This window comes from Amborella trichopoda, chromosome 4 (genome assembly GCF_054954075.1).
Source record: "Amborella trichopoda isolate Santa Cruz 75 chromosome 4, AtrichopodaSantaCruz75HAP2 v2.0, whole genome shotgun sequence".
NCBI lineage: Eukaryota > Viridiplantae > Streptophyta > Magnoliopsida > Amborellales > Amborellaceae > Amborella > Amborella trichopoda.
Window position 1 is genome coordinate 22,872,934 of NC_142339.1, and position 25,462 is coordinate 22,898,395.

At 39.2% G+C, this 25,462-nt stretch overlaps 1 long non-coding RNA gene across 14 annotated transcripts; it reads left to right on the forward strand.

Annotated features, from left to right (window-relative positions):
* LOC110006460 (uncharacterized) lies at positions 1–25,462 on the forward strand. 14 transcript variants are annotated; one of them, XR_016053391.1, is made up of 5 exons: positions 2–1,463; positions 3,130–3,249; positions 3,672–3,766; positions 5,576–5,830; positions 25,219–25,462. It is a non-coding gene; the product is annotated as an uncharacterized LOC110006460 (long non-coding RNA). The 14 variants fall into 14 exon arrangements; XR_016053394.1 differs by having other exon boundaries at positions 5,586–5,830; XR_016053387.1 differs by lacking the exon at positions 25,219–25,462 and adding an exon at positions 17,780–17,996 and having other exon boundaries at positions 3,668–3,766.

Below are 25,462 nucleotides of genomic sequence, written 5' to 3' on the forward strand. Positions count from 1 at the left end.
CCTATCTTCCCCAATGCTATGTGCGACTGACCTCTTTCCATCACCGTGTGCGACTGGAGTCTATCGCCATGCGTGACAAGCAACCCATTGCCACGTGCGACAACTCCGTCTCGTGCACCCAGCTCCGTGCGTCGCCACTGCCCCTTCCCTGCCTGAGACCAACTCTGCTGAACCCGGCAGCCCCGGCAGCCATCTCTCTGCTACACCACCTCTGTCACTACTTTCTCTCTCTAACTCCCTGTCTTTAACCACGACCCACCACTAGCACTTTTCCCATCTTCACCTTTCCCTGCTCTATCACCTACAGCCAGACTTCACTGTTCTTCTTCTCCTTTCTTACTCTGCTGCAACCCATCGCAACCCCATCTCTCTTCGCTACTCTCACAAAGAGTTCCCCTGCCCATCTCTCCTTCACTTCCATCCATCCTTTCCTCATCACCAACCGCAGCTCCATCTTTCTCCAATTACTCTTGCAGCCTCACCTCTCACAAAAGCAAACCATACTGCTCCCTCACTGTCTCCTTTCTCTGCTACTCAGTAACCAACCCATTATTCCGCCTCTCTAATCACCATCCGCCAACCCTCTCTCAGGTGTTCTCTCCTTGCGACCTTCTCCTCTGCTCAAATCGCCACCATCTCTCCGCTCCCAACCAGCTGCCACCATCTCTCATCAGGTAGCCACGCTTCCTTCCGCCTACTTTCCGCAACCTCATGCAGCCATGATTATCACCTTGCTACCCTGTCTCCGCCCCTCACAGCCTCTCACGAGTGGTCTCAGCCACCTCCATCTAGGATAGCATGCCCGCTATCCTCTCGCGCCTTCTACTCTCCTCTCTCTAAAAAACTCACAAGCTGCACTTCATGATTTTCTCTCTCTAAAAACACCCAAAGGAAATGCCCCACCCCATTTCTTCTTTTCGCCTGGTTTCGTTTTGTTTCTTTGCTTTTCTTTTCATCTTGTTTCGTTCAACCGTCTTTACCCAAGGAAGCTCCTCGTGTCCTTCGTACTCCTTACATCTAAATAACCCAACAAAAAGCACTGCACCCTCTCTCTCATCTAAATAACTAAAAAAAGCCAATACTCTTCCCTCTCATTCAAAGAACCCTAAAAAATCCTTCACTCTCCTTTAATCAATTTATTTCTTTAAGTGGTTTAAAAATCGTCGAGTCGGCATGGAATCGACCAATTTGAATTGGGAATCAGTCATCCCGTGTCGATTCTTTTGTAAAACAACCGGGAATCGCGCGATTCTAAAGAAGAACCAGTGATTCTGTAGAGTGAATCGCTGGATGACGGCCATGACTCGCCTGGTTGACGTCATGAGTCACAAGAGGCAAACACGTGCTCCATCACAAACCCACACTGCTACATGGGTTTCGCGTGCGACTAGCTTTAGTAGCAGAAGACTATTTATCCTTATCAAATTTGTTTTGTGGGTTCGATGTGGGACAATTGCGCCAAGGTAATAGCTCAGAAAGAAATAGGATATAATTATTGCTCGACCTCTTTGTATCTCAACTTAACATTTGATGTGGTGGTTAGAGCGTTGCTTTGTGTATTGTGGATGTCACAAGATCAATTCCTTCCCAAGTGTCATTATTCCTTCATAAACAAATTAATTTTTTCCTTTTTACAAAATAATTTTTTTTACAAAAAAAGTAAAAGTTTTTTATAAAAAAAAATATTTTTTGTTTAAAAAAAATATAAGGTTTTTGTCAAAACAAAAAAAGGTAATACAACAAAAAAAAAATTTCTTATCAAAAAATAAAAGCTTATTGTAAAAAAATTATAAGGTTCTTGTTAAAAAAAAAAAAAAAAGGTAATACAATAAAATTTCTTTTTCTTGTCAAAAAATAAAACATTATTGTAAAAAAATATAAGGTTCTTGTAAAAAAAAAAAAAAAAAAAGTTATACAACAAGTATTCCTTGTAAAAAAAAAAAAAAGGTTCTTGTTAAAAAAAAAAGAAAAAGTAATACGACAAGCATTTCTTGTAAAAAAATAAATAAAAAGTTATTGTCATAAGAAATAAAAGGTTTATGTCAAAAACAAAAGATCAAAAGTAATACAACAAATATATATTGTAAAAAAATAAGAGGTTGGATTTGTTATTATTTGTATAATAAAATGTTTATAAAATGTAGAGCAACAAGTTTAATTTCAGTATATAATGTTGTCCACCAATTCGAGATTTTGGTGGCCATTTTTTATCGATTACAACCATTCTTTATTATAGTCCATCTATAATTATATATTTCATCCATGATAATTCTATGATTTTTCTTTTGTGTGATGTAAATTTAATAGTCAAAATAAGTTCATACAAAGAAAAAACATCTCAATATTCACATATTGATGAAAAAATGAAAATTAATAATGTAGTACCCCGATTTCTTATTGGATTCCTAAAAAGAAACATTTATAATGAATTTTAATAATTTTTTTAGATCTTTTTAAAGCTTAATCCAACCGATTCGACCGATTCCCGATCCGAATCGTCGATTCCCGATCCGAATCGCCGATTCACCGATCCGGATAGATTTTTGGGGTGCTCAATCCGGGCCACCGATCCGTTTTTTAAACCACTACTTTCTTTTATTTATCCTACTCTGCCTTCTTTCATCTACCTCATTACTTTTTTTTTTATTATAACACTTTATCTTATGGACTTCTTTTATTTTACTTTATTTTATCCCTCTTACCTCTTTTGTTTTATTCCCTTTTAATTTAGTTTTATCTCCCCTTTACTTCACGTTATTTACCCCTTTTATCTTATATTCCTTTACTTTATTCTATTTACTCTACTTATTTTATTTTAATTTATTTTTATCTTCTTTATTTTATTTACTTTATTTATTTTATTTTATTTTTTTCACCTCATTCATTTTATTTCATTTCTCTTTATTCCATTTTATTTTCTTTATTTTATTCCACTTATTTTATCTCACCATATTTTACTCTATTCCATCTATTTATTTTATTTTAATTATCTCATCTTACTTTATTTTCTTCCATCCCTTTTATTTTATTTTACTTTATTTTATTTTATTTATTTCACTTCACCCTGTAACGAGGTGGGGACCTATGCCCTACTTATTTGTACTTTTAATTACGTGTGTGTGTTTGCAGAAAAGGACAAACAGGTCAAGGGAGGCGATTCCAAACCGGCCATAGGCTAGGAGGCTTTCCAACATGATCTAAGATGACGCCCACGCGAGCCAGCCGGAGTGTGTCACGGACTCACATGAAGTAAGTCCCACATCACGACCCTTATTCCTTTCTTATCGTTGGTACTCTTTTCCGTGTCTTCTTTATATGGTTCCCGAAAGAGCGATCTCATGTTTCGGGTCCATCTCGAACCCAGAACCAATCCTTCAAGTCAACCCGACTTGGAGGATGAGATCGAGGCACCTAACCACTCATCACCTCTCATTCTCTATGCAAAAAATCTATCTCTAAACTCTCTAGGGTGGAATGCCACCCTCTGAGAAAATTCTCACTCACTCTCTCTCTCATCCAAGATCTCATCTCTCTAAAGAGAGATAGGGGGCACACCCCCATAAGAGACTATAGAGGTGGGCACATCCAACTCATAAAATTGCCTAGACATTGAGGCATTCGCTCAATCAAATTGTTCTTGTTCTCATATTTTAGTGAATGAAATTAGCCAGGACTATCACATATTTAGAAGATCCGAGATTTACTATTGATCTCGTGTGTTATTGGAGGAGGAGTCTTGGTGTAGGGTGTACTAAATCCGATTGAGGTAAACTTCTGGTGTCTTGTTTTATCGTTTACAGTATTTTATTTGTTATGCTTTATTACTCCCATAAGCATTATGTTGGTTTTATTCATTGAACAAAAAAAGTTGTAATTAGTGGCAGCAAGTGAGAACCACTTTTGATTATTTATTTGTATATTTTGAGTTGAGTTTATTGTAATTATACCATTGTAAGTGTTCTAGTCGGTGTGAAAAAGAAAAATGAAAAACAATATACACCATGTTAGATCACCTTAACCTACTTTTATTGGTATTAGAGCTAGATCTATTTGATGTCATATCTTTTTTTTTCACTATTTTTTGTTGAGTTGAATGTTAGAGATTTGAAGTAAAATGGCTTTGTGGTCGTATGGGAAACCTCCAAAAAGATTATTGGCATAATTCATGCACCAAAAAGGTACTATGCAGAATAAGGTATTATGTGTTGTTTTGGACAACTAATATGAACAAGATAATGAGGTATTTCTCTAATGCATACTTCAATAATTTATTTATTTACAGTAGGATCTTCTTGCAAAATTTCAGTGGGAGATAACAGGGGAATTGAGAGTTATGGACTTATCTTTCATGGGTGTCAGTTCTGACTTCTGCAAAATCTAGGAATTGTATATTGAGTTTCATGAATTTTTCCACTTAGTAAGTAATTTTATTTTAGGGTAATATTCGGCGATAGCTCATCAAATTGAGTCTACTTTCAAAATAATTTCGTGGAGAAACTTCTTACAATTTGAAAAATATGGTCATTTTTATTTAAGGGTACACAAGTGCTATTTTTTGCAATGAAGATTTTTTTTTAGTGACATGAATGTCATGATTTTATTTTTATTCTTAAAAGAATATTTTGAGGCCCATACTAAGTTTTTAAGATGCTTTTCGAGCCTAGTTTCTAAAAGAAATTATTTAAGAGATAAATATCCTTGCGAAATAAGGAAAATTTTTTTTATTGGAAAGAGCTTATCCTGAAATTCTGCAGTTTGGTGTGTTTCATTGAGATGTGAACATCTATATTTTCAAGCCTACCTAACAAAGTGATATGAGGCATGTAGAAAGATATTTTTTAACTTTTTGTGTCTACTTTGAAACAAAAGAACTTTGAAAGGGAAACTCCATATTGATAGAGAAGAAAGGCAATTGTACTAGATAGTGTTCATCTTGGAATTCTGCAGTATGATATATACTGTGACGTGATTGTCACTTATTTTATTTTTATGAAGAAAAAATATTAATTTATTATTCACACAACTAGATTAAGGTTTGTTCTTGAGTCTAGTTTTCAACAAAAAAGGTTTGAGGTAGAGATCCTTTGTGAATTGAGATAAACAATTATTTTATTGAGAGGTGCACAACCTAATTTTCTATTGTAAAAATAATATTGTGACGTAAATGTTACTAAATCGTGGACTTACTAAATGGTGTGATTTCGGGATGGCACTGAGTAATATTTTGTATATTTGTGTCTATTTCAATATTAAAAAATTTTTAGAGATAAACTTTTTGTGATTTGAGAGATATCATATTTTTATTATTGGATGCTTATCTTCCATTCTGCAGTAAATTAAAAGATGTGGAATCTTAAGGCACATCTTTGCACTCCTCATAATGTAAGCCTTTTAGTACTCATTCTAATATTTTATATTGTACCATAAGTATGGTTTATAACATTAAGACTTCAAAGAGGGGTATTACAAATTTGGTGAGATATGACACTTTATGTGAATAGTGCTAAATCATGGAATGTAGAAAGGAATAAACACAATATCTATGAAAACATCTTAGTTTCTATTTGCAATGAAGCGATGTGTAGAGTACCTTTGAGGCAGCATATAAACTCTACGATCAGTTGGACTATCAAGATTGTGATTTTTTGTGGGATGACATGAAGAAGAGTATTTCTTCAAGGCATATGTAAGGGAGAATCCAAAGGTCGACGAGGTGGACGATTCATTGACTTGTAAAAGATGATGACCAAGTGATTATTCATCAGTTGTGTGCTCTTCTAAGATCACAAAAGTTCGTCAACAAGCAAAAGCAATAATGACAAATGCCCAGGTACGACACTACATGGTTTTGACGTAAGATCCCACATTACCTATTAAGTTCATATAGGGAAAGAGGATTCAGTAACATTTTTTATGTCTAATATACTTCTTTGATTATAACTTGTATATTTGTTTATGAATATGAATGGAATGTATGAACATTAGTTGATAGGTGTAGACAAATTTAAAAAAGCCAATTTATTTTAATAACCTGTTTTTTTTTGTGCCTCCTTGTGCTTGTGTGAACTACTTAAGGTAGCAAAACATATGGAGATGTGGTTCGATCAAGGTCAATGAACCTAAGTATCAAACATAAGAGATGGATATGACTCACTCAAATATATAGTACGACGGGAGTGTTCCGATGGAACACGGTCTTAGTGGCCATCCTTCCGATAATGTCCAATAATATGGTATGTTGCATGTGATGAGGATCTCATGTTAAGGTCTCCAAAATATTAGACAATAAAATATGTGTATTTTGGATTTAATCATAGATGGATTTTATGATTCTATATCATGACTTGGTAAGTAATTAAAGGTGAATGATGTAAAATAATTTACAAAGACTAAGAATGTATTTTAAAATTAAATTCGACCGGGGACAGTTCGGGTGTAAATTAAATTAAAATTAAATTGACAACCCTTGGTTCATCCCGTTTGGTGATGGTTTGGGTAATAGGCTTAGGTAGGCTAAGCTTAGGTCTTAGGTGGGATACAGAGGGGTAAGTCAAACGCTGAGGAGAAAGAGGAAGAGAGAGAGAAGGAAGATGACCACTCTTCAATTCTGTAGCCTTCCAGCGTCACCTCCCCCGGCTCAGGCACCTCCACTTAAGCTAGTTCATTAGCAAGATTTAGTCGCCTTGGCTCACACCTCTTTACCTGTTTCAGTGCAAGGTCAAGCTCTGATCGTTCCCTGAGTTTGCCAACCAATTCCAGGAAGCCGCATCAAAGTTCATTCATTACACACTTCTCAAATGAGCATGTGTCTGGAGAACTCTCAACCGGAGTACATCAACTTCATTAGCCATGGGGAACAAACTTTATCATTTCAAAAAATGATCGACCAAGTCGCTTTGCATGAAAGGTCCAAGGTCACTGCTATCAGTGCAAAACCAAAGAACCCTATTGTGGCCTCACCATCACAAAGAAAACAAAGGAGCAATAATAATAACAGCAAAAAGAATAATACTATTGCCTAGGTAAGCTAGATTGTCATGACACTTGCTCTGCCCCAAGCTCAAAAGACTAATAATCAGCCTAGGGGCATCAAGAGGACTAATAATGTTAATGCAAACACTAAAACCAGGAGGCCCTTTCCGGAAGTTAAGGTTCTGCCACTGCAGAAACCACTAGCCATGATACTAACTAAAATCCTGCAAGCGGTGGTCATTGTCCTTCCAGACTCTGTCGAACCTAAATACGAAGTTAAAGAGAAGTACAAGTGGTGTGGATACCATAGAAACCACACCCACAGTACTGAGGAGTGCTATACATTAAAATGCACTATCAAGGAACTCTTAGATAAGGGTGCTATCAACACTCCCACCATCACATCATTAGAACCATCTAATCAAAAGATTGGAAGTGTACCACAACTTTCTTGATTTTTCTAGGTACCCCACGACCCTCATTATTGATCTGGCTAGTTTGAAAAAACCTATGCAATCGAGAGTTGAAGAAATATTGACCCGCAAAAGTTGTTCCTCCCTTCACCTCTATCATTTTGGCTACCTATATTGGTTCCAAAAATTATTTGTTATCCAGCAAAGGCCATATTTCGATTTGGATTTAAGGTTTCTTGAGAAACAAGGGGCTGATTTCTAATTGCATGACCTAGAAGAAGAAGCATAAATTTAGAATAGGAAGGAATCAGACATTTAAACATAAAGGTACCAAAGCTCTCATATTTTGGACCACACAAAAAAATCTCGCCAATTGATTCATTATGTGACCATTTCCATGATGATATTTTAGGTGATAATATTTCCTTCTCATCAATGATGTCTGGAGTGATTTAGAGCTACAAGAGTAGATATCTTGAAGCCTGTTTGAAAACTCACATTGGTTGGTTGAATGTGCCGTCTTTAAGTTTGGTCTTGATCGGTGAATTTGACCCATTGTTTAGTATGAAAATGGGTCTACATAAATAAAAGAATAAAAATATTTTAAAAATTAAACATATAAAAAAATATATGGATGAACTGAGCAATCCAGCCAATTTGAGCATCTGTTTCCCTGACATAGTTGCATTGTTCCCTAAGGGCCCGTTTGGCTCCTTGGATTCAGATTCCTAAGAGTCAGGGCAAGGTACATTTTTAAAGAACGCTCGATGGGAGAATAAGATGGTTATGACTAAAATAATATGCCTTGGGTTAAGTATATATTTAACAGTTATGAGTAGTGGCTTTAACGCACGTTGAATAAGGATATGCAAACTCGACGAGCAAGTCCCTTAAAGAAATGTCTCTTTGGCACATAAAGGCTAAATGTGTTCTAACGAACGCCTGATAGATTGAAGATGTCAAATATACAACAAAGCTAGTACCAACATTGGATAGTTATATTAACTTAGGGTCGATAAGATATGAGTATAGTTCTTGATGATACCTACTAAGATATGCCCTATACGATATGAAATACAAGATATGATCAAGATTCACCATGTGAAGGTCTTGATGTGCCTGTGGATTTTTTACTCATCAATTAGTCACTAAATGTTGTAACTTACAACCGATAAAGATATGATGTCCACAGTTCGTTAGCTGAACATATTCAAAGTTGATTTAAGAATTAAAGCCATCTCATTTTTTAGACAGGTACTATGATACATACACTCTTAAGGTCTGATATGCATGTCTATGAGATATATGGGGGAACATGATATGGTTTAATTTATCGGCATCCAACATTAGTTATACATGAGTGTGATAACTTACAAGCAAGGGTAAGTGATCATAGGGACGTTTTTATTTGAGACGAAACTCTTGAATGCATATATTCCATGGCACATGGATGCCTCTCCACTAAATATTGGAGGAGTTTGGGGTGAGATGTGATAGGACTCTTTTAACCCGTCAGTTAAGAATATGGGGCTTTAACAGACTGAGTATAAGGGAAACCTCGACATATGTTGATGTATTGAGATAATTCTCAAAAGATATACATTTTGAGGTCTTGTATATCTTATACTCCAGGAGTGATGTAACTTGGGCAATATTTGGACTTGGCTTAACCAATGTCCGTATACACCATCTGTTAAGATTTACCTTCGCTGACACCCCAGAACTTTATGCTGTGGAATTGAGTCGAGATTCTCAAGGATCAATGTTTAAGGAATTATAACCTCACGCTAAATTTCATATCAATCAAAGGTGTCTTAATCCATCATTCGTATTGCTCAGCAATTAAAGCCATAAAACCCACCTTATACCCCATGCGTTACATTTAGGATGATACCCAATCACCAAAATTGGGAATTCACCCTCGATATGAGGTCTTTTCTCATGGGACCAGGACCATTAGATTCTGATCCTTAAAAGCTGTGGAATTATTTGATACATGTGGAAGAAGTTGTTGCATCCACAATTCCCTGATGGTGCTGATGCATATTCCAACAAAAATACATTGACTTCGAAGGGTCGTATCTCCTTCATCGGAATTCTATTTTCAACTAGAATTGAACCTATTGGTTTCATCTTTGAGCTCTCTTTAACCTCACTAAATTTCATAATTAAAGGATGTGCATCGAGAAAGCAGCTGAAGATATATAGAGATGTGTCCAACTGAGTAGCAGAAATTGAACGAAAGGGCGATGGGAAGCAACATCATCCCGGTTTTCCTCATGAAATAGCTTCTTTGGATCTCACATTTGCAAATTCAAATTCAAAATTGAAGATGAGTATCGACTGGATATATGGTTATCGATGACGATATGCTAGTATAAATGAATTAATTCATATTTATCAATAGAAAACTTGATCATGAAACACGTGAACTGATAAGCAAGAACTCAACTACAAATTTGCGTATAGTTTTTGTGATTTCAAAGAGACCAGTGCAAGGAATCCAAATACACGTAGGATGAAGATAAGTACCAAATTAGTGGGATGATTAGTTAACAAATTCAAATTCGAGTGAGACCAACTAGAAGATTCAAATTCACATGAAACAAATCGCAAATTCAAATTTGCGTGGAGATGAAGATAAGTATGAAGATCAACTCATAGATTCAAGTACGAATCATACAACGAGATCAATGATGCAGATTGAAAGGACTACAACCTTACGGTTATCAGTTGGAGATTAAAGCTTATCACTCCATGAAGACTATAAAAACCCTTCTGATAATCAAGGGAGGGGGTTTGCACATTTTGGTTCGCATATCTTGTTAGCACACTCCGAGTTTTTTAGCATTTATTAGAGTGTGAATGAGATAGAGAGATAAAACAATGATTGTAATATGTAGGGGAGATAGAGAGAGAGAGAGAGAGAGAGAGAGAGAGAGAGAGAAATGGATTTCTTTTGTGCTCTCGGTATCCACATGACGCACGATCTCAAAAGAGGAAACATGCACATGAGTAACATCCCTGCCTTAAATCATGTATACGGGCTGATGTCCCTTTGATGCTATTTCCCTTCATTTATTATGTTTGTATCGTTTTCTTCTTAGAAACGAATGTATAGGTCTCAAGGATAGAATCAAGGGTAGTTAGCCTTATTTCCTTTTATTTTGTCAATGAAAATTGTAATAGAGGATTAAACCTATAGGACTATTCCGTTCCAAGTAACAAATATAAAAAAAACCATGTATTTTTGTCATATGGAAATACTTGGGAGAATTTGGCCCCAAATGTGATGTTCTCTAGTAAACTTAATTGGAGTCTATATTTGTTTTAAGTATCTTAAATTACTTTTTTAAGCATCACACCTTTTCGGAACATCAAAATCTCTGGCGACACCACTGAGGAATGGTTCACCTGTCATCTCTAGACGGGTCAAGGAAAAACAAGATTTCTCTTTCTCTTGGATATTTCTTTTATGACGGTCTCTCTCTAGTATTCTCATTTACCTATCACCTTGACGAGAAATCCCATTTGTTATTACACAGGTCATCAAAGGTATCATATTTCAGTGGCGGATATCACCATGTATTTTCTTGTAGGAACCCTCGTTGTCCCTTTCTCCATCTTCGTGCTATTAGGTCAAGGGATGCTCAATGAGACCAAGGCTGGTTCAAACCCAATAAAGAAAGGAGCTACGACACACAAGCCTAGGATGCAATCTGTGAGGCCAAGGAGGCTCTCTCAATCTCAACCGGAGGTTGATCTCATCTTGGGAACCAAGCCGCTCCAAGTGGTCCTTACCTACCCAAGTTCAAGATGCCAGGTTGTGAATAGGGGTGACAACGTGACGAGGCATGAAGCAAAAGTGTCTCACCAGGCCCCTGATGAGCATGACAGGATGGCAATGTAGCAGAGTCCACAACTCTCACCCTTACTCATATCCATACCACATTCGTTAAGGAGCACTCAAATGCCAGCTATTGAACGACTTATCCCCGTCTTAAGTATTTCCCTTGTTGACCGGCAGTTAGCCATCCCCCTGGCAATGGATCCCCTGTGTGCGACATGCCACTCATACACCGGCTGTTGAACATCTTCATGACGTCAACCTGCCCAGTCCCAAGTACTTTCCTCATCGATCGACGGTCAGCCATCCCCATGGTGTTGGCTCACCCAGCACATGACATGCCACTCATACACCGGTTATTGAACGTCTTCGTGATGTCAACTTGCCTTGTCCTCCCAAGTATTTTCCTCATTGACCGGAGGTTAGCCATCCCCATGGTGCTAGCTCACCCAGAGTGCGATATGTCACTCATACACCAACTGTTGAACATCTTTGCGACGTCAACCTGCCAGGTCCCAAGTATTTTCGTCATCAGCTGGTGATTTACCATCCCAGTGGTGCTAGCTCACCTAGCGAGCGAAATGCCACTCATACACCGGCTGTTAAACATCTTCGCGACATCAACCTACTTGATCCCAAGTATTTTCCTCATCAACCGGTGGTTAGCAATCCCCGTGGTGCTGGCTCACCCAGCGCACGACATGCCACTCATACATCGGCTGTTGAACATCTTTGAGACAACAACCTACCCGATCCCAAGCTTTTTCCTCATCGATTGATAGTTAGCCGTCCCCATGGCGTTTACTCAACCAGCCTGCAACATATCACTCATACACAGGCTGTTGAAAGTCTTCGCGACATCAAACTGCCCGATCTCAAATATTTTCCACATTAACAGACTGTTAGCCATCCCCATCTTGTTGGCTCACCCAGTGCGTGACATGCCACTCATACACTGGTTGTTGAACGTCTTCGAAGCGTCAACCTGCTAAATCCCAAGTAGTTTCCTCATCCACCGGTAGTCAGTCATCCTCATGGTGCTAGCTCACCCAATGCGTGACATGCCACTCATACACCGGATGTTGAACGTCTTCATGATGTCAACTTGCCTAGTCCCAAGTATTTTCCTCATCTACCAGTGGTTAGCCATCCTTATGGTACTAGCTCACTCCGCTCATGATATCCCATTCATACACCAACTGTTGAACGTCTTCATGACGTCAACCTCCTCAGTTCCAAGTGCGTCCATCATCAACTGGCGGTTAAGAATATTCAAGATATTAGGATACTCAGTTCTCCATGTACATCAGCAGTTAGAGTTCTTTGCGACACTAACTTGCCTGGCCCGCGCGATGCTCATCGACCGGGGGTTAGACATCTTCGCAATACTAACCCACCCGGTTCATATGCTGCTCACACCCAAGCAGTTGAGTGTCATCGCAACCTAGTGTTTGAAGGTATTTTTCAACACTTGTATTCCCGATAGGAATAAAGAGCAGTTTGCAACTTAGGTTCGCAGGTACCAAAATGCCTGTGGACTACAGAAGCCGCAGGTCAATAAGCCCTGATCCAGAATTGAAATTTCTGATAGTCTCAGAATGGCTCAAGAAGGTTCAAAAATGTACCTAAAGGTTTCTTATGAACATCTACCAAGTTTCGTCTCAATCCGGCGAGTTTAAGGCAGTATAGATACATAAATAGTTTTGGAAAAACGACCTCTAACGCCTTGAAAATGGACCTTATAAATGTAGCCCAATCACCGGAGCATCAAATGACCACATAACAACCGCCATTGGATCTGAAACATTCAAAAAATATTAGGGACCAAGTTTTGGATCGATCATACGTTTCTGGGCCAAGTTATGGTAAAATTACACAAAATGGATAGGCCTCACACTATTACTACGCACCCTCAATGAACCAATTTCCATTAATGGAAATTGTGTTTTTAGGTTTTGGGCTGAACTTTGAAACACCATATCTCTCTCGTCCTAGGTTAGATCAAGCTCAAATTTTGGGAGCATGTTCGTCTTGTCGACCGGCGCATTTCACTATGTGGCACGACCCATGTCAAGACCCGAGCCGGGAGAAAAATTAGAGAGAAGATTGCGATTCAAGGCAAGGTTGCAGATTTTCCAATAGGAGCGCGCCTAGATCAAATGCCCACATCACAATGCTCGCACAACGAATCGGCCTCAAACAGATCCATTACGATCATGAGGTCAAAGACTTTGTTCGAGCCGAACCTCACACGTGATGGTTGATCCGATTCGCCGCACAACTGATTCGAAGTTGCTGCAATTTTCGGCCATCGAAAACCAAACCTCGGCCAAAATACCAAATTTGGAAAAATGTCGTTCGGACACCAATCGAGCCACATTCATCGCCAAACACTCATGACAGCATGCTTGTCAAAATTTCTCAAAGAAATCGTGGAAAAACACTGAGAAATGAGTATGATCTTGAATAAAAGATCACATGTTTTTCATGATTTTTACACCTCGTGATCGTGGCCCAAAAGTCCGATCCATGGCTCAAAATGGGTATCATAACGACTGTCTTCCCGAGGCGATCAAGAAAGTGATAATCTTTTGGCTAGAAAAATATCGGAAGGACCCCGAACGAGTCCCGAAAGATTGCAAAGGTTGCATGGCCATGACAGGGACTTAACTGTAAATTACACAAAATGGGTAAGCCTCACACTATTATCGTGCACCCTCAATGAACCAGTTTCCATTAATGGAAACTGTGTTTTTAGGTTTCAGGCTGAACTTTGAAAGGCCATCTCTCTCTCGTCCCGGATCAGATCAAGCTCAAATTTTGGGAGCATGTTCATCTTGTCGACCCGAGCATTTCGCTATGTGGCATGACCCATGTCAAGACCCGAGCAGGGAGAAAAACAAGAGAGAAGATTGCAATTCAAGGCAAGGCTGCAGATTTTCTAATAGGAGCGCGCCTCGATCAAATGGCCACATCACAATGCTCGCACGACGAATCGGTCTCAAACAGATCCATTACGAGCACGAGGTCAAAGAATTCGTTCGAGCAGAACCTCACACGTGATGGATGATCAGATTCGCCGCCCGACCGTTTCAAAGTTGCTGCAATTTTTTGCCATCGAAAACCAAACCTCGGCCAAAATACCAAATTTGAAAAAATGTCGTTCGGACACCAAATCGAGCCACGTTCATCACCAAACACTCATGGCAGCATGCTCGTCAAAATTTAGCGAAGAAATCGTGGAAAAACACTAAGAAATGAGTATGATCTTGTATAAAAGTTCACATGTTTCTCATGATTTTTACACCTTGTGATCGTGGCCCAAAAGTCCGATCCATGGCTCAAAATGGGTATCAAAACAACCGTCTTCCCGAGGCGTTCAAGAATGTGATAATCTTTTGGCTAGATAAATATCGGAAGGACCCCGAATGAATCTTGAAAGATCGCGAAGGTTGCATGGCCATGACAGGGACTTAACTGAAATTTTAGGATTTGTGGGTGAGGGGTAAAATCGTCATTTTGACCAATTTAATAATTTTATTTAATTCATTTAATTCTTTTTTTCCCACAATTATGTTAAAAATTGGGCATCCATCCATGTTTGGACTTAAAATCCATATAAGCACGTGATGCTCACATGTAAAGGAACCTCTACGTCAATTAAAAAATTGGCTTTCGCTTGAGTTTTTGGGTCACGGTTTATAGAGAGAGAGAGAGTGAGAGAGAGAGAAGAGAGACAATTTAGTCCAGTACCCTTGGGCGTTAAAGGTAACTTTCTCTCTCCTCTCATCTTTGTCTCTTTTCTTTCTCTCTCCTCTGCTTCTTTCCTTTCTCTCTTCTTTATCTCTCCTCTGCTTCTTTTCTTTCTTTCTCTTCTTCATTCCTTTCTCTTTGTGCTTCTTTCATGTGCTTCTTTCATTTCTCTCTCTTCTTCTTTCCTCTCTCTCTTAGCTTCTTTCATTTCTCTCTCTTCGTTCTTTTTCTCTCTCTTCTATTTGTCTGGCTCGACAATATCCACTATCGAGTACGATATTTCTCTCTCTTCTCTCAGTTCTCTCTCTGGCACGACAGTATCCACTACCAAGAACATCTCTCTCTTCTCTGTCTGGCATGACAGTACGCACTACCGAGTATGATATTTCTCTCCTTTCTCTCTTCTGTTTAGCACGATAGGACTCACCATCGTGCGCGACATTTCTTCCCTCTCTTTTGTCTAACACTGTAAGGACCAAGACTTTTCTGGCTTGAGATGACTCGGTGCGTGCAAGGAAGGAGTCATTGTGCATGCTTGAGATGTCATCATGTGTGCTCGAGGAGTCGTCGTGCGTGCTTGAGATGTCGCCATGTGAGCAAGGAAGGATCCGCCGTTCATGCAAGTTACTGCTGCACGCAGCAGTAAGAGATACAGGAAGAAAAGAGAGCATGCGATAGTGAGCGTGCACGGAAGAAGAAGAGAGAGTGAGCACGCAGCAGTAAGAGTGCTGCCCTGCGGACCAGAGATGGTGACACTGTCGTGCGCACCAGAAGAAAAGAGTGTTGTCGTGCGCTACTTGGATAAAGAAGACACTGCCGAGCACAGTTCTCTCATGATTGTCTGCATGCTCCTTGTATGCTAAGTGGCACTTGCATGTTTCTCCTATTGAAACTTGGCCTTTGCATGATGCCAACGAGGACACTTGTCATGCTCCTTATGCCACCTCCCCCTTTGGCTTATTTAAGCCCTTCTCACCCTTCCTTAAGCCTTTGCTCTCTCTCTCTCCCCCTCACGCCCTCCCCTCAGCCTTAAGAAGTTGAAGACACATACAATCTTTTGAGCATGGCCCTTGGAGTATACTAGGAGTCTTTGTAATACTGTAAGTGGACTCAAGATCCATGTTTCATGTTTGTTTTATGCATGATTCATTGATGTTAATTTATGAAAATTAAGTAGGAAAATGGAAGTGATGTAGTTAGTCATGTGTGCACTCTGTTTTTCCAGAACTCTGATTCTTCTTTGAGCAACTGTTTGAGTTTTGAGAATACCTCTGTTGCGCATGAACATTCGTGGAAAAATACCTCTTTGAGTCTAATTGAAAAAGGAAAATACCCCATATCAATATCTCTTTCGATTAAAGAGTTATCAGACATTTACTAAAATATGCCAAAATTGTACTAAGGAATTTCCAAGGACTATTATATGTTTTGTACAACGTTTTTGACTAGCCAAATTGCATCCAAATTAACTAAAAATACTTTAAATGAAATATGTGTAAATCTACTTCGAAATGGTTTTGGAACCATGCCAAAATCCTTTATGGTTTGGAAATTATACTCATTTTTCCATGAGTGTGTCACTGTGGTGGTTGCTGGAATTTTAATAACTATTACACATCTTGTAACGAGTTGTTGATTGACCAAATATTATCCAAATGAACTAAAACTACTTTTAAAAGAAGGATTCCTGAATATACTTCAAAAATAGTTTTTGGACCACGTCAAAATTCTTTATGGTTTGGAGGCTATACTCATCTTTCTATGAGGACGTCGTTGTTGTGGCTGAAGGAATTCCCAAAAAAGTGATAAGTCTTATGTAATAAGTGCATGTGATAAGTGTTATTTGTTAAGGGGCATGTGCTAAGTGCCATGTGATAAGCGTATTTGATAAGTGCCATGTGATAAGTGTTATTTGTTAAGTTCTATGTGATAAGTGCCACATGACAAGTGTTATTTATTAAGTGTTAATAAGTGTTATTTGTTAAGTTCCATGTGGTAAGTGCCATGTGATAAGTATTAATTTTTAAGTTTCATGTGATAGGTGCCATGTGATAAGTGTTATTTAATAAGTGCCATTTGATAAGTGTTATTGGATAAGTGCTAAGGGATAAGCGTTTTGTGCTAAGTGCTATGTGATAAGGCCCATGTGGTCGGTGATATGTGTGCTTGATATTGAGACAAGCAAAGTGACATGTGATCCAGTGGCGTGCTTTGAGCGTATTGCATTGCCAACTGCTGCCGACAGTTTCCCTAACTTCCTATGATAGGAGGTGAGTTAGGATAAGTGTGTGATGGGAGGATCCACCCCCCAAAATCTCGTGTGATGCAAAAAGAAAAGTGAATCGTGTCTTGCAAGGCAAGTGCCTATCAAAATCCCTAAAGCTCATTGGGGACTATGTGTGTGTATGAGTGAAGGCATTATGAAGTGGGTCACCCACTTGTCATTGCCTTCCCTCTTGAGTGATAGTAGAAGTCCTAAGCAATGGAATTAACTTGGTCTGATGAATAGGGCTTCGACTTTGGGAGCAAGAGAATCAGGGAGTGAGTTGGTTAATGCTTGCTAATGTTGTTTATATTCATTAATATGCTTGTTGAATTATGAGTGATGATGATTTGTTAGGATTCTTGTGATGGGATTATTTGATAATTGCTAATTCATATGTTCCCTGCATTGTAACTGCTCATCCTTGAAAAGAATCATTCTCGACACATTGCTTGATATAATAATGGCACATGGCATTTGAGTCTACTTACTGGTCTTTTTAGCTCATTCTTTCAACTTCCATCCTTGTAGATTGATAGCAGTGAATCGAGGACAGGTGACCCAGGGACCGCGAGTAGAAGTTGAAGTTGTGTTGCTTACAGAAGTTTGATTTCAATTGTATGTTTTTGATGGCTGTTAGCCACAGACTCTGTTTAAAATTTGAAGTTCTGTAATGATCAGAGCCTTCGAAGCCCGCGAACGTTTTTAATTCTTTGGGAAAAGTTTATATACAGTGTATTTCAGTTAAGGATCTGACTGTCCAGCTTTTAGTGAATGTGTGTATTTTATGGAAGTTTTGTTTTCTTTCGTGGATTGATTTGATTACCGTCTTTCTAAGGCGTTGAGCTCACTCCCACCTGAGTGGCATTCGCTACCCTGGTTCATGGTCCTACACTCTGTTGCCCTCCGGGGTAGGGGTCTGGGGGCGGGGCTGTGACAGTTGTGGTATTAGAGCAGCCAGGATAGGATTCTATGCTTTAAAAGTTTTAAAAGTGTCCTTAGCGTGTTGTTTTTTTGTCTTTTTGGATAGGCTTGTAAATGGGTGTTCCTGTTTAATGTCAAGATGAGGAGGACACGTGGCAACAATGCGAGTTCAAGTAACAAGAACACTGAGGCCTTGGGGGAATTTTTCAAAATGCTTGGGACCATAATTCAAATAATGAAAGACCATATGCTGCCTCTGCCCCAAGCCAAGATGATAGTGAATTGATTGAGAGGTTCAGGAGACTTGTGCCAACATTCACAGGGTACGGGGGAGTAGAAAAGGCAGAAAAATGGAAGAGACAAGTAGAGAAGATGTTGGATGTTTTCCATTACTTTGATGAGCAGAAAGTAAGATTGGGGACTTTTATGCTCGAAGGGGAAGCTGAACATTGGTGGAATTCAGTGAAGCAGTCCTGGAGGGAGACGGGGACTGAGGCCACCTGAGAAAAATTCCTAATGGCATTTGATGAAAAATACTTCCCTGATTCTATCCGGGAAAGGAAGGAAGTCAAGTTTATTGAGCTGCAATAAGGAAGGTTGTTAGTGGAGCAATATGCAGCCAAATTCACAGAGCTCTCTCGGTACGTGCCCCATATCGTCAATATGGAGTCACATAAAGCAAGCAAGTTCGAAAGGGGCCTCCGGCCAGATATCAAAGGGAGGGTAATATCAACTAATCTTAAGACGTTCTCCCCCTTGGTAGATCTCGTTATGAAGATTGAGAGAGATTGCGAGGAGTTTCGGTTGAGGAAATAAGGGAAAGTAAGGTCCGCATCATCGGGGAACTTTTGGAAGAGGACTCGACTGCCTCCTAAGGCAACGTGGATGATAACTGGTGCCAGGCCTGTTCTTATTGTGGGTTGAACAACCATTCTACGGATGAGTGTTACAATAAGTTTAACGCATGTTTGAAGTGTGGCAAACCTTGTCACTGGATCAAGGACTGTCCTATGATAAAGCTAGAGAACCGATCGAAGACTCAAGGTCGGGTATTTGCACTTACAGAATAGGAGACCAAGGCATCTACCTTGGTGATAAGATGTACACTCCCTGTTTGTGGTAGAGAAGCTAAAATCTTAGTTGGCCTTGGTTCGTCTCACTCTTTTGTTGCACCTCATTTTGCATGTCATCTAAATATTGAACCTTCATGTCTTGACTATACTTTAGTGATGTGCAAACCTGTGGGGGATTCTATGGAAATTGATAGGGTATACAAACAATGTGAAGTCTTGCTTGACGGATGTGACTTGCCCATAGACTTAGTACTTTTAGATATTAAGGACTTTGATGTTATTCTGGGCATGGACTGGTTTGCCACACACTGTGCTACTGTTAATTGTTAGAATAAGACGGTGACCTTTAGACTCCTTTACCAGCCTGAACTGCACTTTGCGAGTTTCAAAGATACTCCCCCTCTACACTTTATTTCTGCCCTTTGGACTTCCCGTCTTCTGGCCAAAAGATGTGTGGGATACTTAGCCTATGTAGTAGAGAATTGGGACATCCAGTTCAAGTTAAAAGAGATACCTATGGTAAAAGAGTATCTAGAAGTTTTTCTTGAGGAGTTGACCTCTTTACCTCCAGTCAGGGAGATAGAGTTTGTGATAGATGTGGTCCCTGATACTGCTTCCATCTCCAAGGCCCCATATAGGATGGCCCCAGTGGAATTAAAAGAACTAAAAGAACAATTGCAGGAGTTGCTAAAAAAGGGGTTAATCCGACCTAGTGTGTCGCCTTGGGGTGCACCTATTCTATTTGTGAGGAAGAAGGATGGGTCCATGAGACTTTGCATAAACTATAGACAATTGAATCAGGCGACAGTAAAATACAAGTATCTTCTGCCTAGGATTGACAAACTCTTTGACCAACCTCCAGGGGCCCAAGTATTCTCTAAGATTGATCTTCGATCGGGCTATCACCAACTTCGGGTCAAGGAGGAAGATGTTCTCAAGACCACATTCAGAACCCAATATGGTCACTATGAGTTTTGGGTAATGCCGTTTGGGTTGACAAATGCCCCAGCTGTTTTCATGGTTCCGATGAATAGAGTTTTTAGACCTTCTATGGATAATTTCGTGGTGGTCTTTATAGATAATATTTTGGTGTATTCAAAGAACCTAGAAGAGCATAGGTCGCATTTAAGAGTAGTCCTTCAGACTCTGAAGTAAAAAACATTATTTGCCAAGCTGAGCAAGAGTGAGTTTTGGCTTCCTAGTGTGACCTTCCTTGGGCATGTGGTTCCAAGGATGGGGTTGTCGTTGATCTTTCTAAGATTGAGGCCGTACTTAAGTGGGGGGGACCGACGAATATAACAGAGGTTCATAGTTTTCTGGGATTAGCATGATATTATAGACATTTTGTACAAGGGTTTTCGAAGATAGCACTTCCCCTGACTCGTCTAACCCAGGAGGAAATAAAATTTGTGCTGTCAGATGATTATGAGAGAAGTTTTCAAGAACTAAAGAAGAGACTGACTATGGCCCCGATATTGACCTTACTCGAAGGAAATGAGGACTTTGTGATTTACACTAATGCCTCTCATAAAGGGCTTGGATGTGTGCTGATGCAGCGAGGGAAGGTCATTGCTTATGCCTTTAGATAGTTAAAGCCGTATGAGCAGAATTATCTGATTCATGACTTGGAGCTTGTGGCTATAGTATTTGCCTTAAAAATATGAAGACACTACCTCTATTGAGCCCAATTTAAGGTATTTATAGATCATAAGAGCCTCAAGTACCTATTTTCTTAGAAGGAATTAAACATGAGGCAGAGGAGATGGATGGTTCTATTGAATGATTATGATTGTACCATCAATTACCACCCGGGCAAGACTAATGTGGTAGAAGATGCCTTAAGTAGAAAGCCTGTAGTATCAGTGGCACATCTAATGGTTCGAGAGATGAAATTGTTAGAGGATAGGTAGGGTGGCACCCAGCTCTTTCCCTTAATGATGGGGTAGGTATGACTACTTGCAAAAGGGTGGAGCCCCAGCTCTTTCAATAAATCAAAATGGCACAAAAAAAAAACCCCCAGCTCATGAAAATTCTAGAAGGAGCAAAACTGGGAAGGAAATATAATTTCTCTATAAGTGGTGATGACTTATTAAGATTCAGGGATCGGGTCTGTGTTCCGAATGATGAGGATATGAAGAGATATATTTTAGAAGAATCTCACTGCTCCCGTTATTCCATTCACCCAGGGATTACTAAGATGTATCAAGCCTTAAAGAAAGCTTTATGGTGGAATGACATGAAGAGAGATGTAATATTACTTGTCTCTAAGTGTTTAACATGCTAACAGGTGAAAGCTGAGCACCAAAAGCCCACCTGATTATTGCAGCCCATGCCCGTGCTAAAATGGAAATGGGAATACATTACTATGGACTTTGTCTCTGATTTGCCTAGAACAGGTTCTGGGCATGATAGCATTTGGGTTGTAGTGGATCGGCTAACCAAAGCCGCTCACTTTTTGTCAATCCGTACGACCTATACCTTGGATAAACTGGCCCAGTTATACATTAAGGAGATAATGAGATTGCATGGAATACTTGCCAACATCGTGTCCGACATGGACGCTAGATTCACCTCTAAATTTTGGGTCAGTCTATAGTCAGCCTTGGGGATGAAACTTACTTTTAGCACTGCCTTTCACCCCCGGACTGATGGGAAATCAAAGAGGGCCATTCAAAATTTGGAGGACATGCTAAGGGCTTGTGTTACTGACTTGAAGGGAAGTTGAAATGATCATTTATGTCTGATTGAATTTTCCTACAACAACAGCTTCCAAGCTAGTATTCAGATGATGCCTTTTGAGGTCCTGTATGGGAGGAAGTGCAGGTAACCTTTCTATTGGGATGAGGTTGGTGAAAGGAGGCTTTTAGGGCTATAAATTGTTCAAGTGACCTTTGAGAAGATTGCTTTGATCTGAGAAAGGCTTAGAACAGCTCAGAGCTGGCAGAAGAGTTATGTTGATAACCGAAAAAGAGACCTCAAGTTTTAGGTAGGTGATTGAGTATTCCTGAAGGTGTCGCCAACTAAGGGTTTACGAGGTTCGGTAAGAAAGGAAAATTGAGCCCATGATTTATTGGACCTTTTGAAATTCTGGAAAAAGTTGGGAGCGTGGCATATCGACTGGCCCTGCCACCTGAGTTGGCAAACATCCATGATGTCTTTCATGTATCTCTGTTAAGGAACTACCAGCCTGACCCGTCCCATGTTCTAAGATATGAATCAGTTCCAATCAGAGAAGACTTGACCTACATCGAGCAACCTATTGAGATATTGGGTTGAAGAGTGCAGGTGTTGCGTAATAAATAAATTCCTCTAATCCGTGTTTTATGATAATACCATGCAGGAAGAGTCGACATGGGAACATGAAGATGACATCAGGAATAAGTACCCCCATTTATTCAATTAGCAAAAATATGTTTTGAGGATAAAATCATTGTTAAGGGGGGGATGATGTAAGGACCGAGACTTTTATGGCTTGAGATGCCGCCGTGAGTGCAAGGACGGTGCCACTGTGCGTGCAAGGAAGGCGCTGCTGTGCTTGTTGGAGGAGCTGCTGTGCATGCTTGAGATGTTGTCGTGAGTGCGGAAGTGAGCACGTGCGGCAGTAAGAAGAGAGACTGAGCATGTGGCAATAAGAGTGTTGTCGTGCACGCCAGAAGACAAGAGTGTTGTCGTACGCGACTTGAACGAAGAAGACACCGCCCAGCATAGTTCTCCCATGATTGTTTGCATGCTACTTGTGTGCTAAGTGGCACCAGCATGTTTCTCTTGTTGACACTTGGCCTTTGCATGTTTGCCAAGGAGGCCACTTGGCATGCTCCTGTTGCCACCTCCCCCCTTTGGCCTATTTAAGCCCTTCTCATTTGTCCTTAAGCCTTTGCTCTCTCTCTCTCCCTCACGCCCACTCCTTAGCCTTAAGAACTTGAAGACACACACCATCTTTAGATCTTGGCCCTTGGAGTACACTAGGAGTCTTTGTAATAATGTAAGTGGACTCAAGATCCATGTTTCATATTTTTTGGATGCATGATTCATTTTTGTTAAATTATGAAAATTAAGTAGGAAAATGGAAGTGAATCTAGTTAGTCATGTGTGCACTCTGTTTTTCCAAAACTCTGATGTTTCTATGAGCAAATGTTTGAGCTTTAAGAATACCTCTATTGGGCATGAAATTACGTGGAAAAATACCTCTTTGAGTCTAAAAAGGGGGAAAATCCCATATCAATATCTATTTTTACTAAAGAGTTATGGGCCATTTACTAATATATGCCAAAATTGTAATAAGGAATTTCCAGGGACTGTTACATGTCTTGTAACCAGTTGTTGACTGACCAAATTTCATCCAAATGAAATTAAAAATTTTTAAATGAAATATGTGTGAATATACATCGAAATTGGTTTTGGGACCATACCAAAATTCTTTTTGGTTTGGAAATTATGCTCATTTCTCCATGAGTATGTCCCTATAGTGGTTGCAGGAATTTCCAAAACTGTCACATGCGTTTTGTAACGAGTTGTTGATTGAAAAAATATTATCCAAATGAAATCAAACCTCTTTTAAATTTAGAATGTGTGCATCTATTTCAAAAATTGGTTTTGGAACCATGCCAAAAAATTTTATGGTTTGGAAATTATGCTCATTTTTCCATGATTGTGTCATTGTGGTGGTTGCAGGAATTTCCAGAACTGTCACAAGTATTGTAACGAGTTGTTGAATGACTAAATATTATCTAAAGGAACTCAAACCACTTTTAAATGAATTATGTTTGAATCTAATTCAAATATTTATTTTGGAACCATGCCAAAATTCTTTATGGTTTGGAAATTATGCTTATTTTTTCATGAGTGTGTCATTGTAGTGGTTGCAGGAATTTCCAGAACTGTCACACATTTTGTAACGAGTTGTTGATTGACCAAATCTTAAACAAATGAACTCAAAAAACTTTTAAATGAACGATGTGTGAATCTACTTAAAAAATGGTTTTTCGACCATTCCAAAATTCTTTATGGTTTGGAAGTTATGCGCATATTTCTATGAGGACATCGTTGTTGTGGTTGCAGAAATTTCAAAAAAAGTGATAAGTGTTATGTAATAAGTGCCATGTGATAAGTGTTATTTGTTAAGTGCGGTGTGATAAGTGCCATGTGATAAGTATTATTTGTTAAGTGCCATGTGATAAGTGCCATATGATAAGTGTTATTTGTTAAGTTCCATGTAATAATTTACATGTGATAAGTGTTATTTGATAAGTGCCATATGATAAGTGTTATTAAATAAGTGCCAAGAGATAAGCATTTTGTGTTAAGTTTTATGTGAAAATTCCCATGTGGTGAGTGAGATGTGTGGTTGATATTAGGACAAGCAAAGAGACAAGTGATCCAGTGGAGTGCTCTGAGAGTATTGCATTGCTACCTGGTGGCAACAATTTCCCTAACACCCTATGATAGGATGGGAGTTAGGATAAGTGTGTCATGGGAAGGTCGCACCCCCCAAAATTTCGTGTGATGCAAAAAGAAAAGTGAACCGTGTCTTACAAGGCAAGTTTCTATCAAAAGCCCCAAAGCGCGCTAGGGACAATGTATGTGCATGAGTGAAGGTATTACGAAGTGGGTCACCCACTTGTCATTGCCTTCCCTCCTTAGTGATGGTAGAAGTCCTAAGCAATGAGATTGACTTGGCCTGATGAATTAGGCTTCTACTTAGAGAGTAGGAGAATCAGAGAGTGTGTTGCTTAATGCATGCTAACGTTATTTATATTCATTAATATGCATGTTGAATTATGAGTGATGATGATTTGTTAGGATGCTTATGACGGGATTATTTGATCATTGTTAATTAATATTTTCCCTGCATTGTAACTGCTCATCCTTGAAAAGAGTCATTCTTCACACATTGCTTCTTATAATAGTGGCACATGGTATCTGAATCTACTTACTGAGATTTTTAGCTCTTTCCTTCAACTTCCATTTTTGTAGATTGATAGCAGCGAGTCAAGGACAGGTGTCCTAAGGACCACGACTGGAGAGTGAAGTTGTTCTGCTTACAAAAGTTTGATTTCCATTGTATGTTTTTGATGGTTGTTAGCCACAAACTTTGTTTAAATTTTGAAGTTTTGTAATGATCAGAGCCTTCGATGCCCGGGAAACATTTGTAATACTTTGAAAAATTTTATATACAGTGTATTTCAGTTAAGGATCTAGTTGTCAAGCTTTTAGTGAA